The 15977-nt window shown below is 41.1% G+C and overlaps 1 non-coding gene across 1 annotated transcript; it reads right to left on the bottom strand.

The window, feature by feature from the left end:
* Positions 1 to 12862: 12862 nt before the first annotated feature.
* Positions 12863 to 12968, bottom strand: LOC114111229 (U6 spliceosomal RNA). Its single transcript, XR_003587306.1, has one exon. It is a non-coding gene; the product is annotated as a U6 spliceosomal RNA (small nuclear RNA).
* Positions 12969 to 15977: the final 3009 nt, after the last annotated feature.

The following is a 15977-nucleotide window of genomic DNA, read 5'->3' as shown; positions in this document are numbered from 1 at the left end:
CCAGATCATTGCATTAACTTACAGGTCTCTCTGTTTCAAACCTTGCACTTCTACAATCTATTCTCCACACAGTCAGACCGATCTTTCAAAAATATATGTCACTTCTGTCCTCAAAACCCTCCAGTGCCCAGAGTTCCTTCCAGGGCCTATGAAGCCCTGCACGGTCTGTTCCTGCCCCTATGTTCTTCTAACTTCATCTCCTCTCTTCCCATCCCTTCCTCATTCTGTCCCAGCTGGCCTTGAAGCCACTCCTCTTGAGTTTTAGCATTTGCACTAAATATTCCCTCTGTCTTTATCACCCATCCCCCAGGTATCCATGGGATGTGCTGCCTTACTTCTTTCAAATCTCTATTCGGTCATCTTCCTTTCAGAAAGGCCTTCCTTAGCCACTCCATCTGATATAGAATTCTCCATCACTCTATTCCTCATAGCCTGCTTTTCCTCCAAAGCATTTATTACCACCCAGCAATTGTCAATTTATTTGTTAATTTTTAAATCGTCTGCCCTCCATGCTACAAACACTCCCTTAAGAAAGGGAGGAACATTATCTGTTGCAATCACTGCTGCAGCACCAGCATGAAACAGAGCTTGGTATGAAGTTAACTGAATGATAAATGAAATGAAAATAATATCATGATAGGCACACTGTAATCTCTAATCATGTATTCTGATCATCCCATTTATCAACTGTTATGTAACAATCTACCTCAAAACACAGAAGCTTAAAATGATACTGTCATTCATTCGTTTTGCTGTGAATCAGTAGTTTGGGTAGGACTCAGTTTAGATGGCTTAGCTCTGCTCCATTTGGCATCAACTAAAGCGGCTCAGCTGGAGCCAGAAGGACCCATATTCTAAATGGCCCATTCACAAGGCTGATAGTTTGGGGTTGCTGTTGGCTAGCTTGGTTCCTCTCCATGTGGGCCTCTCTGAATGATGACCAGACTCCCAGACCGAGAGTTCCAAGAGAACAGGGGAGAAGTGCATGGCAGAGTGTGACTTCTATAGTACTCCACGGGACAAGGCAGTCACAAAGGCCCACCTGGAGGAGAGGCATGGACTTCACCTCTTACAGGGGGAGTGGCATGGTTCTAGAAACACATGTAGAATAGGAGAGATTGTTACAGACAGCTTAAAAAAAAAAAAGAAAAGAAAACAAACACAGTATTCTAGGGATTCCCTGGTAGTCCAGAGGTTAAGACTCTGACTATCCACTGTAGAGAACATGGGTTTGATCCCTGGCTGGGGAGTTAGCATTCTGCATGCTAGCATTGAGCAGGCCCCAAAAAAATACATACATACATATATATATATATATATATATATATATATATATATATATATATATATAAAGTCTTCTAGGGAATTGCCTGGTGATCTGGTGGTTAGAACTCCATGCTTGTACTGCATGGATTCAGTCCTTGGTTGGGGAAGCCATGTGACCCCCTCAAAAAAAATCTCTTATGCTAATTAAACCAATTTTTGATTGTGTAAAATCATTATAACAACAAATATATTGATTTGTATGGAAATGTGCTATGTAATAACTGTACTTTTTTTGAGCTCATGTTAAAAAGTTATGCTTAAAGTATCTCAGAAGAAAATATATTCAATTCTTTCTGGACATTGTCTCCAGTCCTACTTCCAGTGGCTTGTTTCTGGCTTCTGTAACTACCTCTTCTTTTATTTATTTGTTTTATTTTTGGTTGCCCGGGATCTTCATTGCTGAGTGAGGGTTTTCTCCAGTTGCAGCAGGTGGGGGCTACCCTTCATTGTGGTGCATGGGCTTCTCACTGTGGTGGCTTCGCTAGTCATGGAGCACAGGCTCTAGGTGGTCAGGCTCAGTAGCTACAGCACATGAGCTTTGCAGAATCTTCCTGGACCGGGAATCAAACTCATGTACCCTGCATTGGCAGGGGGGTCCTTATCCACTGTTCCACCAAGGAAGTCCTATAACCACCCCTTTAAAAGGGGTTTCAATGAGAACTGAATTCTTGATCTTTTCTTTTCTTCTACTATTAAAAAATTATAGAAAAAAATTAAATATCAATTAAAAAGTCAATACACATATTCTAACCACACATCTCAAATGTTCTCTTAGCTATCTTCATTTTCAAATATTCTTTCTTTCATGGAGTTGGATATGCATGATTATTCATCTTTGAATTTTATGTTCGGTTTTTTAAAACTAATTTTATGGAAGTATAGTTGATTTACAATATTATGTTAATTTCTGCTATTTAGCAAAGCAATTCAAGTATACATATATACCTTCTTTTTCTTATTCTTTTTCATTATGGTTTATCACAGGATATTGAATATAGTTCCCCATGCTCTTGGGACCTTGTTGTTTATCCATTTTATATATATAATAGTTTGCATCTGCTAACCCCAAACTCCCAATCCTTCCCTTCACATCCTCTCTATCCAAGTCTGTTCTCTATGTCTGTGACTATTTCTGTTTTGTAGATAAGTTATTTGTGTCATATTTTAGATTCTACATATAAGTTGTATCATCATATGATAAATCTGGATTTCTTTATCAAGTGGACCTCAGTTCAGCTCCATGGCTTGAAAAGCATATGAAATACCTACTACTTGCCTGGTACTGTGATGTTGAAGTAGGAATTAGGAACAGTTATATTCCTGCCTCAGAGCCGAGGATATTTGATCAAATAGAACATTTCATTCATCTCAGAATACTGAGTAGCAAAAAGTTATCATAATAAGACTTAGTCACTCCACAGTATTTATATTTTCTATAAAGAAGAGAACAAGAAACATGAAAAATATCATTTATGCAAGGTAATGCCTTTTGAATTTCCTGTACTGATTACTAGCAGGGCCATATTTTAATGAACATATCTTATATTTCCTCTGAAAGCTTGGCCAAAATAAGAATATTTGTTTCTTCGGGGCTCCATGGACTGTAGCCCACCAGGCTCCTCTGTCCATGGGATTTCCCAGGCAAGTATACTGGAGTGCATTGCCATTTCCTCCTCCAGGGGATCTTCCCAACCCAGGGACTGAACCTGCATCTCCTGCATTGCAGGCACATTCTCTACCTGCTGAGCCACCAGGGAAGTCTCTCTGTAGAGTACTTTTTTTCCCATGCAATTTGAAGTACTGTTTGGTCTTGTCAAAATGGACAGAGTATCCACAGCCAAGGACAGAGTTGAAAGTAGTGCCTGGCAGTCCAGTCAGATGGATGAAGCAGCCTGATTTTCTGAGGTGGCTGTGCACTGAGGGTGAGTGAGACAGGCTACAACTCAAGGTCTGCAGTAATAAGAGTCAGTGAGACAAGACACACACCACAAACTCACTAAAAGTAACAATACAGAAAGTGAGTAACAATGCAAAGGGGACAGTGTGTTATTAAATGTCACAGAACACACAAGTTAGGAAGTGTGAGGCCCTAGAGAGCCTAGCAGAGAGCAACTCTAGAGCCCTGGAATACTTTGTGCAAAAAGAGGGAATTGGATAGGTGGGGGAGGGTGCTGGGTGCAGGCTGCTGATGAACAAAGGTGGAATGCTGGGGCTTCCCTGGTAGCTCAGTGGTATAAAGAATCTGCCTACTAATGCAGGAGACATGGGTTTGATCCGTGGTCTGGGAATATCCAACATGCCACGGAGCAACTAAGCCCATGCCCCACAGCTATTAAGGCTGTGCTCCAGAGCCTGGGAGCCGCAACTAATGGTCCACATGCTGCAACTACGGAAGCCACGCACCCTAGAAGCCACGCTCTGCAGCAAGGGAAGCCACCACACTGAGAACCCCGGGCACCACCACTAGAGGACACCCCGCTGCTCACTGCAGCTACAGGAAAAGCCCACTCAGGGATGAAAACCCAGCACAGCCAGAAATAAATAAACAGTTTTTTTTAAAGGTGGAATGCAGGGATCAATGTGAAGGTGGCGGTTGGGGTAGACTTGGGCACAGGTGGAGTGAAGGACCCGGTGGGGCACAGGTCTTCCACACTTCCCGGGAGTAGTGGGAAGAAATGGGGGAAGCTGGGCAGGATCTGGACAGGGAGAAAGCTCAGACTACTGCGTCTGGCTTCCCTCTGGTGTCTAACCATGAGCTTCGGAAGGTTTTTTAGCAGGAAAGGTTCTGAAACCTGGTGTTACATTCTCACGATCACAGGACTGCTCCTCACAAGTTCTTCATATTATTTTGTTAAATGAAACGAGTTGCAGTGCTAGAGTTTACTCTGAATTTTTGCTTCTTAAAGAGTGTCAAAATTCATGATTATTATATTACCAATACACACCCTCTTTATTGTGAGAGGAAGCCATGTTTTTCTTCTCCAGTGATGTGGTGAAGAGCAGACTGGCTCTGCTGGCATGGGTGAGTTAGTCAATGTCTCTGTGCCTCCCAGGAGTAACATGCGGGCAGTCAGAGCATCTGTCAGCTAGAGGCGTATCAGGAGGATGGACTGAGCCAGTACAGGGCCGCACCTTAGAGCAGGACCTGGCACGCAGAGAATGCTGCACAAGGGCTTGTTAACTGAGTCACAGACAATTCTGATAGCACTTTCCCCTGTCAGGACAGACTCAACATAAATGCTGGAGGTGTCAGGCCTTGTTCGAACCTCATTTTCTTCTAGAAAGAGAGTTTCAAGTGGAGTATACCCCAGAACCTTCTCAGTAATTGGGGGTTAGAGCCGGAAGAGGCTTCTGAGAGCAACCAGCGCGGTGGTCCTTGCAGGCGAGGAAACTGAGGCTGTGGCCCCGTGGAACAGCAGCCTCTGAGCACCCCCCAGGCTGTCTCTCCCCTCACACAGGGGGCCTCCCCCTGCCTCTGACACACTGAGCATATTCCCGCCTCTGGGCCACTGCTCTTGCTCTTTGCCCAGAGGTCACTGTGGCCCCGGGTCACGTCCCTCAGGCCTCAGGTCAGACGTGTCCCGTGAGGTATTTTTCGAAGTGTATAAATTTACAGTTAATTATGGGTAGTTTTGGCAACCTGCTCCAGTTTTCTTGCCTGTAGAATCCCATAGACAGAGGAGCCTGGTGGGCTATAGTCCATGGGGTCTCAAAGAGTTGGACACAACTGATTGAGTGTGCACACGCACACACGTGCACACACACCCCCAATGGGTAGTTTGACACTGCTTGCAGTGCCTCGGTGCACCAGAAGGACTGCACTCAGAAGGCTGCCAGATAGAGCTGTGTTTCAAGAGACAAAAGGCAAATAGGGAAATGAACAAATGACCTGCTCTTCTCCATCCAAGCGTCCCTGAGGAAGGGCTCGGCTCTTGGCTGCTGTCCTGACATGTGGGAAGCAGGGAAGGAGGATGCAAGTGAAAAGCTGGGGGGAGCTTTTAAAGCTTCCTCTTCTCCCACTAACGGAGGGGCAGCAGCAGGTCAGTGCAAGTGTCTGTGCTTGTGTTTCAGGCGCAGTGAGGGGGTAGGGAGGAATCCTCAGAAAGAGAAGACTGGCAATGGCAGAGTCAATAGGTGTCAGTACATGACTTCACAAAACAAACGAGAAACCGGAAGTAAGCACAGGGCTTCACGGACATTATGCAGTTCATATTCATGCATACTTCTGTGTTTGGTCCTAAAATATGAGACGGCCTGTATGTGCACCACAACTGTCCTTTGTATCTCAATCTACTAAAATACGCTGACGGACACTGTGCCTTCATCGTGGAATTGAATGCATCGCCTGGGCTCACTGTCTTCTAATTTTTGCCCCCTTTCCTTAACTCACTAATACCTGCTGCCAGTCTTCAGTTGAGACAAAGACCAGCTCAGGGTGGGACGCCTTTTCAAGAACACCTGAAGTTCAGTAGCAGTGACTTCATATATTCTAAAGACCTTAAGTGACTGAATCAATTCTGGGATGACTTCAAATTTGAAACCAACAAACCAGAAAGACTTCAGACCATTGTGGACTCCAGGGCCAGGGTGGTGTCAAAGACAGAGAATGGGCTTTAGTATCTGCACAATCTCATTAGCACCATAGTCATTGATACAGACAATTAACGTTTTCTCAGTTTCTGTGAAGTGCTATATAACTGCAGCTTCAAGACCTGATCCCTCACCCTACTTTCCCATCTAGAAAGCTGCCTGTCCCAGACCCCTGCTATTAAGGTAGCCTGAAACCATCACTAGTTCCTTATCTGCCGTCACCCACAACATTTGGTTTCCTGACTTGGCTTGATGATTACAGTCTTATCTTCAGTTTTTGAGTCTTTGAACTTTGCCCAACTTTGTCTCATATAACCAATGTAGTTATAATATTTACATTGGAATAACAGTTTTGATTGGCATTAGTTTGGGTACTTTAGGTGTAGTTTTAACTTCTTTGCTTTTAGTTCACTGTGTGAACTTTGGCCACTTAATCCTGGAAGTAATCATTTAAACATGGTGTCATCTAATCACCGGTTAAGTAAAAGGCTCTGTCAAAAAAAAAAAAGGCTTGCTTTGATTTTTTTAATTTTTATATCAGAGTGTAGTTGATTAATAATATTGTGTTAGTTTCAGATGTATAAAATGACTCTTTGCCTTAAAACCACACATAAAAGAATAATTTTTCATTTGACAAAAGTATAAAATTAACATGACCTTCTGGATAGGAGAATTTGAAAATTTTGTTATCATTACTTAACACATTTATTAATGACTCACCAGTCCTTTTTCCCAGAACCAAGTAAGTTTTATCTCTGTAATAGGGAGAGGGCTTCCCTGGTGGCTCAGAGGGTAAAGTGTCTGTCTACAATGCAGGTGACCCAGGTTTGATCCCTGGTTTGGGAAGATCCCCTGGAAAAGGAAATGGCAACCCACTCCAGTACTCTTGCCTGGAAAATCTCATGGATGGAGAAGCCTGGTAGGCTACAGTCCATGGGGGTCACAAAGAGATGGACACGACTGAGCTGCTTCACTCACTCTATAATAGGGTAGATGACTGTTTTTTTCTACCAGATTTCTTCTCAAGGAGAGCACAATATTTGTTGGAGAAAATACTTAGATAAGGTGCTAGTACGAAGGATGAGACCCCGACATGCTCAAGCACCACGCTTGCTAAATTGCTACGCAGAAAGCCAAGTGAAGAATTTACATTGCTTCTGGAAAGGATTAAGGTGGATGAGAGAGAAGGGAAAGCAAAGAGAGAAGAGTGAATCTATGAATTGACCTTTCTCCATGATCCCACATATCTTCAGCAAAGTCTACTAAAATTCACAGAATGGTGGTGGAAGTGAATTTCTTGTGAAAACTCATGAAGGGCTGAGTTCTGGGAAGGCATTAATGAAAGAGGAACAAAAACAACGAGCCCTGAATATGAGCCACAGGCAGAGATGGTCATGAAATCAGGAGCCGCTGTGAATGAGTAGAAACCTGGATTAGGACACTGGATTTTATAGATCTCAGAAACTGAGAGGTTGAGTTCTCTGCCAGCTGAACCTGAAATAATCTTCAGAGAGAATTTTCTGCAGAAGAGAGAGGACTGCCTAACACCAACTGTCAAGCCTGACAGTTTGTGTTAAAAAGGGAGGGTAATTACTGCCTAACTTCATCATTTGGAAATTTAAACCCATATCATAAGGATTGGCCTTTTTGTATTGCAGTGAAGAGTCTACTGATTATGTTTTTTAAAACTCCTTCTTCAAACTCTGAAATTTTCAGAAACATGTCTCAGTTTTCAGTAGTGAACTGGGATTTCAGACTGGAATTCTGATAACCCAAGTATCAACTTTGATAAATGTCCCCAGAACTGACTTACGTTGCTTTCATGCTCTATTCCTCTGCACCTGTCTCTCTGGGATGAATGTTAAATTCTACCTGTGAAAAAAGCCTGGGGTTAGGGTGAGTGTCTTCTAGGTTTCCACATGGCTCTGCCACTTATCATCTCTCTGAGCCCTAAATTCTTTACCTGAGAAATGGCAATAATAATAGTACCTCCCTTTCAGGTTACTTTGAGAATTAAATACTCAATGTTTATTCTTACTAGTAATACTGATGAAAATATTAATGGAAATGCATATAAACCCAATTTCTATGCTGGTGTTTTTTAATCTTCTTAGTTTTCAGGTTTATCTCTTGAAATGGATACAGGAAAGTGTCAATGAACCTGAATACAAAAGGAATTTCTCCTGAGTAGGGCTAGACATAAACAAGGCAAGCAAATGATAACAAGGGATTATCCAGAACCACAACCTGAAGCCTCTATAGCTATCACATGACTTCTCAGCTGTTGACTAACATTCCATGAATCAGAAATCTAGCCATTTAAGTAAACATTTTATCCAAATGTAAATACACATAATGTTGGTAAAGATAATTATGGAGTGAATAATTTTAAACATTCCTTTCCTAAGAAGAGGTTTCAAATGAGCTAATGAAGGAGAAAATAAGGGGGCAATGAACAGACTTCTGATAATCCTAAAAAGAGAGAAAAAATTAGAAAATTGAGAAGAGATGTGTCTCAAAGACAAAGGAAGGATTTAGTGATAAAAATGTTGGTAGTTAAGAGAATCTGTTTGCAATATCCTGATACTGTAGCAGATTATCAATGTGGACGATGTTAGACAAGGCAACTCAGAGAGTGGAGATTTCAGTCTAAGGGTATTGTCTTTCAAACCAGAGTGAGAAGTTAGGTTTGCCTTCCTGTCTCTCACTCTTAACTTGCTTAACCACACTGCTGAAATTTATGTGGGCTGATTTCTCTGGAAATTCATGTGGTCTTGTAAACTGAGAGCTAGAACTGAGGATCACAGTGAGTGCACTGGCCACGCTCAGACTTGGACTGAGGCTGCTGCTAAGTCGCTCCAGTCGTGTCTGACTCTGTGCGACCCCATAGACGGCAGCCCACCAGGCTCCCCCATCCCTGGGATTCTCTAGGCAAGGATACTGGAGTAGGTTGCCATTTCCCTCTCCAATGCATGACTGAGGCAGTTCCTGTGATGTCACCAGAGACTCGTGGACAAAGCATGCACAGGAGATCTCTTCAAGACCAGAAAGATTCTCTAGAACATGGACTCGTCAGGAGTCAGGCAAGCTTAGGTCTGCACCCTGACTCAATGGCTTCCTCATTGTTTCACTTGAAGCAAATTACCTAACTACTCTAAACGTTAGTTTCATCATCTGTAAAACAAAATTAATTATACCTCATGAGGTTGTAGTAAATAATACAGTTCATGTGAAGTACCTAGCATTATATCTAGTACATAGTAACTGCCCAACAAAGCACAGTGTGTGTGTTTTTTTTTATACGGAGGTTTGATGGTTTGTCTTATGTGTCAACTTGGCTAGGCTATGGTACCTACTTATTCAATCAGACATTAATGTAGGGACGGCCCTGGTGGTTCAGTGGTTAAGAATCCGTCTTGCAATTCAGGGGACGTGTGTTTGATCCTTGGTCAAGGAACTAAGATCCCACAGGCCATGGAGAAACTAAGTCCATGTGCTATAACTACTGAGCTCATGTGTTCAGTAAATAAATTAATTTAATATATATATTTAAAAATGAATGTAGGTATTGCTGCAGTGGTATTTTATAGATGTGGTTAACATCTATAACCAGTTGGCTTTAAGTAAAAGAGATGACCTTGATAATGTGAGTAGGCCTCATCTAATCAGTTGAAGAAATTAAGAACAAAAACAGATTTGTTGGAGAAGAAATTCTTTCTCAAGTATGCAGCATAAAATCATGCTTGAGTTTTTAGTCTGCTGGCCTGCCTTACAAATTCTGGACTCAGGACTGGACCATCAGCTCCTGCCTGAGTTTCCAGCCTGCCAGTTTGCCCTGCAAGATTTCAGATTAACCAATCCCCACCATCACCATGAGCCAATGCCTTAAAATAAAGGAACTGTGTGTGTGTGTGTGTGTGTGTGTGTGTGTGTGTGTGTGTCTGTGTATGCGTGTGTGTATTCTATGGTTTCTGTTTCTCTGGAGAACACTGACTGATATATGGATTACACTTTGGGTATACATTGGTACAACAGGTTCAGAAAATCCAATTGAGACTGTGGAAAGAGGGAGAAGGGGCAAGAGAGGTTTTAAGAAAAAAAATAGGATCCTTTAAACAGCTCACTAGACCCAACTGGATCACAATAAACTGTGGAAAATTCTTCAAGAGATGGGAATACAGACCACCTGACCTGCCTCTTGAGAAATCTGTATGCAGGTCAGGAAGCAACAGTTAGAACTGGACATGGAACAACAGACTGGTTCCAAATAGGGAAAGGAGTACGTCAAGGCTGTATATTGTCACCCTGCTTATTTAACTTCTATGCAGAGTACATCATGAGAAATGCTGGGCTGGAAGAAGCACAAGCTGGAATCAAGATTGCCGGGAGAAATATCAATAACCTCAGATATGCAGATGACACCACCCTTATGGCAGAAAGTGAAGAGGAACTAAAAAGCCTCTTGATGAAAATGAAAGAGGAGAGTGAAAACGTTGGCTTAAAGCTCAACATTCAGAAAATGAAGATCATGGCATCTGGTCCCATCACTTCGTGGGAAATATTATGGGGAAACAGTGGAAACAGTGTCAGACTTTATTTTTTGGGGCTCCAAAATCACTGCAGATGGTGACTGCAGCCATGAAATTAAGAGACGCTTACTCCTTGGAAGGAAAGTTGTGACCAACCTAGACAGCATATTGAAAAGCAGAGACATTACTTTGCCAACAAAGGCCCATCTAGTCAAGGCTATGGTTTTTCCAGTGGTCATGCATGGATGTGAGAGTTGGATTGTGAAGAAAGCTGAGTGCCGAAGAGTTGATGCTTTTGAACTGTGGTGTTGGAGAAGACCCTTGAGAGTCCCTTGGACTGCAAGGAGATCCAACCAGTCCATTCTAAAGGAGATCGGTCCTGGGTGTACTTTGGAAGGAATGATGCTGAAGCTGAAACTCGAGTACTCTGGCCACCTGATGAGAAGAGTTGACTCATTGGAAAAGACCCTGATGCTGCGAGGGATTGGGAGCAGAAGGAGAAGGGGACGACAGAGGATGAGATGGCTGGATGGCATCACCAACTCAATGGACGTGAGTTTGAGTGAACTCTGGGAGTTGGTGATGGACAGGGAGGCCTGGCGTGCTGCGATTCATGGAATCACAAAGAGTCAGACACGACTGAGCGACTGAACTGAACTGAACTGAGACCCAGTTAGAATTTCTATAGGAAGTGGGAGTCCCTCAACTGGTGGGCTACCCAAAATGGCTACACAAAAGTGGGCCTGGTTCCCTCAGAGGAATTTTTGCTCCCTATCACTGAGGATCTTCTCCTGTGAGTTGCCTGCTTGACCACACCACTTCTTCTGTGGTCCTCTGGGATTCATGGGACCATGGGTTAGAGGCGCTTCTTTCCTCCTGACTCAGACTGAGGACTGAAAGATGCTGTACCCCCATCAGTGTACAAACTGGCCCTCTCAGCCTCCTACTCCTTAGAGGGTCTGGAGAAAAGTCAAATGGGAACAAAAATCTCCTCCAACCCCTGAGGATTTCAAGGATGGGCTATTTCCTGCTTTGTGTCACTTACTGACTGGTACACATTCCCCAAAATACTATAGATACAACATGGTGATTGGAATCAGGGTTGGAAGTTGCTCTTTTAGAGTCCCAGAGGGCACCCAGCTCTTAATTAAAGCTCAGAGAAACTAAACACTGCATCTAGACAATAAAGCAGTTAATTAAGCAAAATTTGTTTAGATAATATTCAGATTCAGATTTTAAAATTAAACTTGTCAAATGACTTAAAAACCACTCACTTCACACACTACTTAAAATTACTTAAAAATCAAGGTATTACTATGCTTTGAAGATTATATCAATAAAAGGAAAACCTAACAGGAGTAATACCTGTATGGATAGTCTTAGTGAAAAACTTTGTTTTGTATTACAAATATTAAATGCCTAGATGATTAAACATTGCTAATCAAACACACCTTTTTGTCTCACTTAAGTTTCTTGCACCATGGGTGACTTTCCAATCAGCATTTTCTACCTCTGTCTATTCTCCATACTTCTGTTAAGTTTCACCTTTCTGAAATTCCAGTTTTATCAGATCAAATTAATAATGAGCTTCCTCTGATTAAATCTGAGTACCTAAAACAGTAGTATCTATTTATATTTTTAAATTAAAACCCTATAAATCTTTCTACCCAAGTAAAAAGTGTTTCCAAAGATAAATCAAGATCATTATAATATCAGCGGATACTTACTGGAATTTATGTCATTGTTTGGACAAATTACCCCTGAAAAAATTTGAGCTGAATAAGGAACTAGTTATGTCCCATCAAGTGTTCATATGTTTCCTCGATTCTACCCAAGGGTAGGGAAAATGGGTTTGTGGACAAGATTCAGTAGGGATCCTAGGATATCCAAGAATTCATCAAGCCAAAATAGCCAAAAAGGAGGTATTAGGGAAGGAGAAATGCAGCAATGTGTGAAAAATATTGATAAAATTTGGGCGAGTAACTGAGGAATCAAGGGTCAAGATGACTGGGCAGATAGTGATACTGACGACCATGAAACTGAAAGACCAGAATGAGAAGGCAAGTATTGAGTAGATACTGAAAAAACTTTGAATTGGTAGAAATATGTTTCCTCCTATTTTCCATGAAAGAAATAATTTGAGGAAGAATGAAGCTGTAAAATCATAGAAGAAAAGTTGTTCGTTTTACCAGAATCTGAGTTTTGATCTCATTTGTATCTCTGCTGACTCTGGGTCTACATCCAGTGTGTTTGGGGTAAAAGCACAACCATGCTGACTGCTCTCTCTTTAAATTTTTGACTATGAACTTTAAGTGGGCCGTTGATGATGCCTGGCAATCCATCATATTGTATTTCTCTATTGAATTTGTTTCACTGTCCCAGACAATTATGCCGTACATTCCTCTTGGCTTTTTCTTCATCTTCATGAACACTTCACAAATTTTCATATTCCCTTGTTCAGGGGTTATGCTAATTCTCTCTCTATTGTTCCCATTTTAGTATATGTGCTGCCAAAACAAGCATTCTTTTAGCTTCTGAAATCGTCAGTACTGTCTACATCCTCACTCTCCGATGGCGTTTCTTCTTGTTTCACTGAGAAATTATAAGCACAATCAGAAAAGAATGTCTACAAATTCCCACCATCTCTATCCCGCTAAACACTTTCGTGTATAGACACCTTGCCTTTCCTCTTGTAACAGTGGATGAATTGCCCATGATTCCATCTGAGGCTAACTCTTCCACACCAGCACCTTGTTCTGTGATGTCTCTCCAGTGATTCGCTTCCTTCTCTCCTGCATCCTCAGTTTCCTTCTTCTAACAGATCTTCTCAATTAGCATCCAAACAAGATGTTATTTATCTCACTTTAAAAAACAAACGAACAAAAAACACCTTTTCACAACCATCCTCCACTTTTCACCTTTCCGTTACAGCGGAACTATCGCAAACATCTGTCTATGATTCCACGTTCTTTCCTCTTATTTTTCCTTGGACCCACTCCAGTCAGTCTTTTGCCTACACTGTTCAGTGGAAACAGCAGCAATAATGTCCATTTTGCTAAATCCAGTGGTCATTCTTTACTCATCAATAGCAATTAACTCAGTATTCTTGAAATACTTTTTTTCTTCTCTTGGCTGCCCAGACTCTACACAGTCTCCTGGTTCCCATTCATTTCACTTGATTGCTCTTTCTCAGTCTCTTTTGTTAGTTCCTCCTCTCTCCAGCCTCTCTAGTTGTGCTCTAGCTAAGACTCAGTCTTTAAGCCTGTTCTCTTCTTCATCTATACTCACTCAGCTCAGTTTCATGGCTTTATGTGCGTCAGTAAGTATGATCCCATTTTTATAAATAAACAAACTATAGGTATTCATTTACTCAGAAATGAAAAAGAAAGAAGAGACCAAAAATGTCAATGGTGATTATCATTCGGTGATGAGATTATAAACGATTTTAATCCTTGTGATTACATACAATTAACAGGTAATGTTTCTATAATCTGATTTTTTTTTTTAAAAAAAAGAAGTATACATGGCTGGAGGGATGCAGAGAAATTTACCTAATAAACTCTAAAACTTTCTTTTCCCACTCTAAGAATCAGAAGCTTTGGAAATAATGAGAGACATGCAGATTTGAAGCAATACTTCACTGGTGGGAAAAAAGAAGACTTGGTCAACAAAAACTATGCCAATTCGCTTGCATTGTCCAGGATGGGACCTGTTTATATTTCCCAGGCTCTGAATGACTGAGATTGAGGGTCATTCTCCTGAGGAAGAACAATGGGAAAGTCTGAAGGCTTGAGGATCCCAGCCCATGAGTCCTTAGGCTCCACAATTTTCTTTGATGTAGAATAAAAATTCACTGAATATTTTCATTCCCTAATAATTGAATTTTAGTAGTAGTACTTCTTGTTTCCTAAATCAGAATTTTCCTCTTAAAAAAATTTTTGGCATGTAATATTTGCTCAAAAAAAAAAAAAAAAAAGAGAGAGAGAGTACCTGTATGTAATGAAATTCAATAATAAAATAGATGGCCTTAACCCCAAACTTTGCCTGGTCCCAATACCTCACCAATACATTTGCATATACCTGGGCCACTCCTTTCCTATCCTATGGGCTTGCCTGTCTCCCCAGAGGAAAAAAAAACACTAATGTTAGCATTTTCATATCTATTTTAACAGTTTTGTTGAGTACATTATGTATACTTTCTTAAACAATGTATTATTTAGTTCCTTTTAGAACTTCTTAAAAATAGTGTCCTATCTTATGAGGCTTTCTGCAAATTTCTTTTGCAACTCAATATTATGTTTCTACGGCTTCCCTGGTGGCTCAGTGGTAAAGAATCTCCTTGCAGTGCAGGAGATACAGGATTGATCCCTGGGTTGGAAAGATCCCCTGGAGGGGGAAATGGCAACCCACTCCAGTATTCTTGCTTGGGAAATCCCATGTACAGAGGAGCCTGATGGGCTACAGTCCATGAGGTCACAGTCGGACATGACTTAGCTACTAAACCACTACCATCACTATGTTTCTAGGTTTCATCTACATTTTGTGTAGAGCTGTAGTTCATTCGTTTGCCCTGTTATATAATATCCATTGTGTTAATATTCCATGTACATTCACCTGTCAATGGATATTTGGTTTTGTTTTTTTTTTCTACTACTAATAATGCTGTTATGAACTTTCTTGAAATAAACGTGTGTAAGAGTTTTTCTAGGCCAATAGTTTCCATGCTTGTTTCCCACTGCAACGCAAGTAATAGGTAAATTTTACTCTACAATTCAGTACACCTATATAGCACGAATGGTGTGCTGTTCATTCACTTTCATAGCATAGAGTTATTGCTGGAAAGCAGAAGTTATTTAGAAGTATATTTTCGGGACCCCCTTGGTGGTCCAGTGGTTAAGAATCTGCCTGCCGATGCAGAGGACATGGATTCAATTCCTGGTCCAGGAAGATTCCACATGCCAAGGTGCAACTAAGCCCTTGTGCCACTGAAATTCAAGTGCCCTAGAGCCCGTGTCTCCCCAACAAGAGAGGTCACTGCAATGAGAAGACCGCACAGCACAGCTAGAGAAAAGCCTGCACACAAGAACAAAGACCCAGAACATCAAAAAAGAAGAAAAAAAAAAAAAGGAGCATATTTTCAAATATTGAGACCTCTGGGGATTAAAATTGATTTATCTATCTTTTTACCTTAAAGAGAGAAATGTAAATAGATAAAATTTTTCTGTTGACTTCTTATTTCATTGCGTTTTGGTCAGAGAAAGTATTCCATATAACGCCAGTTATTTAAAATTTGTTGAGACTTGCTTTATTGTCTGAAAAGTGGTTAATGTTTAGAAATGTCCAGTGTATGCTTTAGACAAATAAGTATTCTCAAATTGTTGGAAACTGGTTCCTATTTTTCCATAAAAAATTCAAGGTTGTTAATTATTTTTTAAAAAACTTTTAAAACAATGTTTACGATATAAGAATTTGCTTTAAAATACTCCAGTTCCTCTTGGGCTTTCCCCAAGGCTCAGCGGGAATACTCTGCCT

Source organism: Ovis aries, chromosome 1, assembly GCF_016772045.2.
Source record: "Ovis aries strain OAR_USU_Benz2616 breed Rambouillet chromosome 1, ARS-UI_Ramb_v3.0, whole genome shotgun sequence".
Taxonomy (NCBI): Eukaryota; Metazoa; Chordata; class Mammalia; order Artiodactyla; family Bovidae; genus Ovis; species Ovis aries.
Note: the sequence above shows the minus strand (reverse complement) of the source record. Positions and strands in the feature narration are given on the sequence as shown.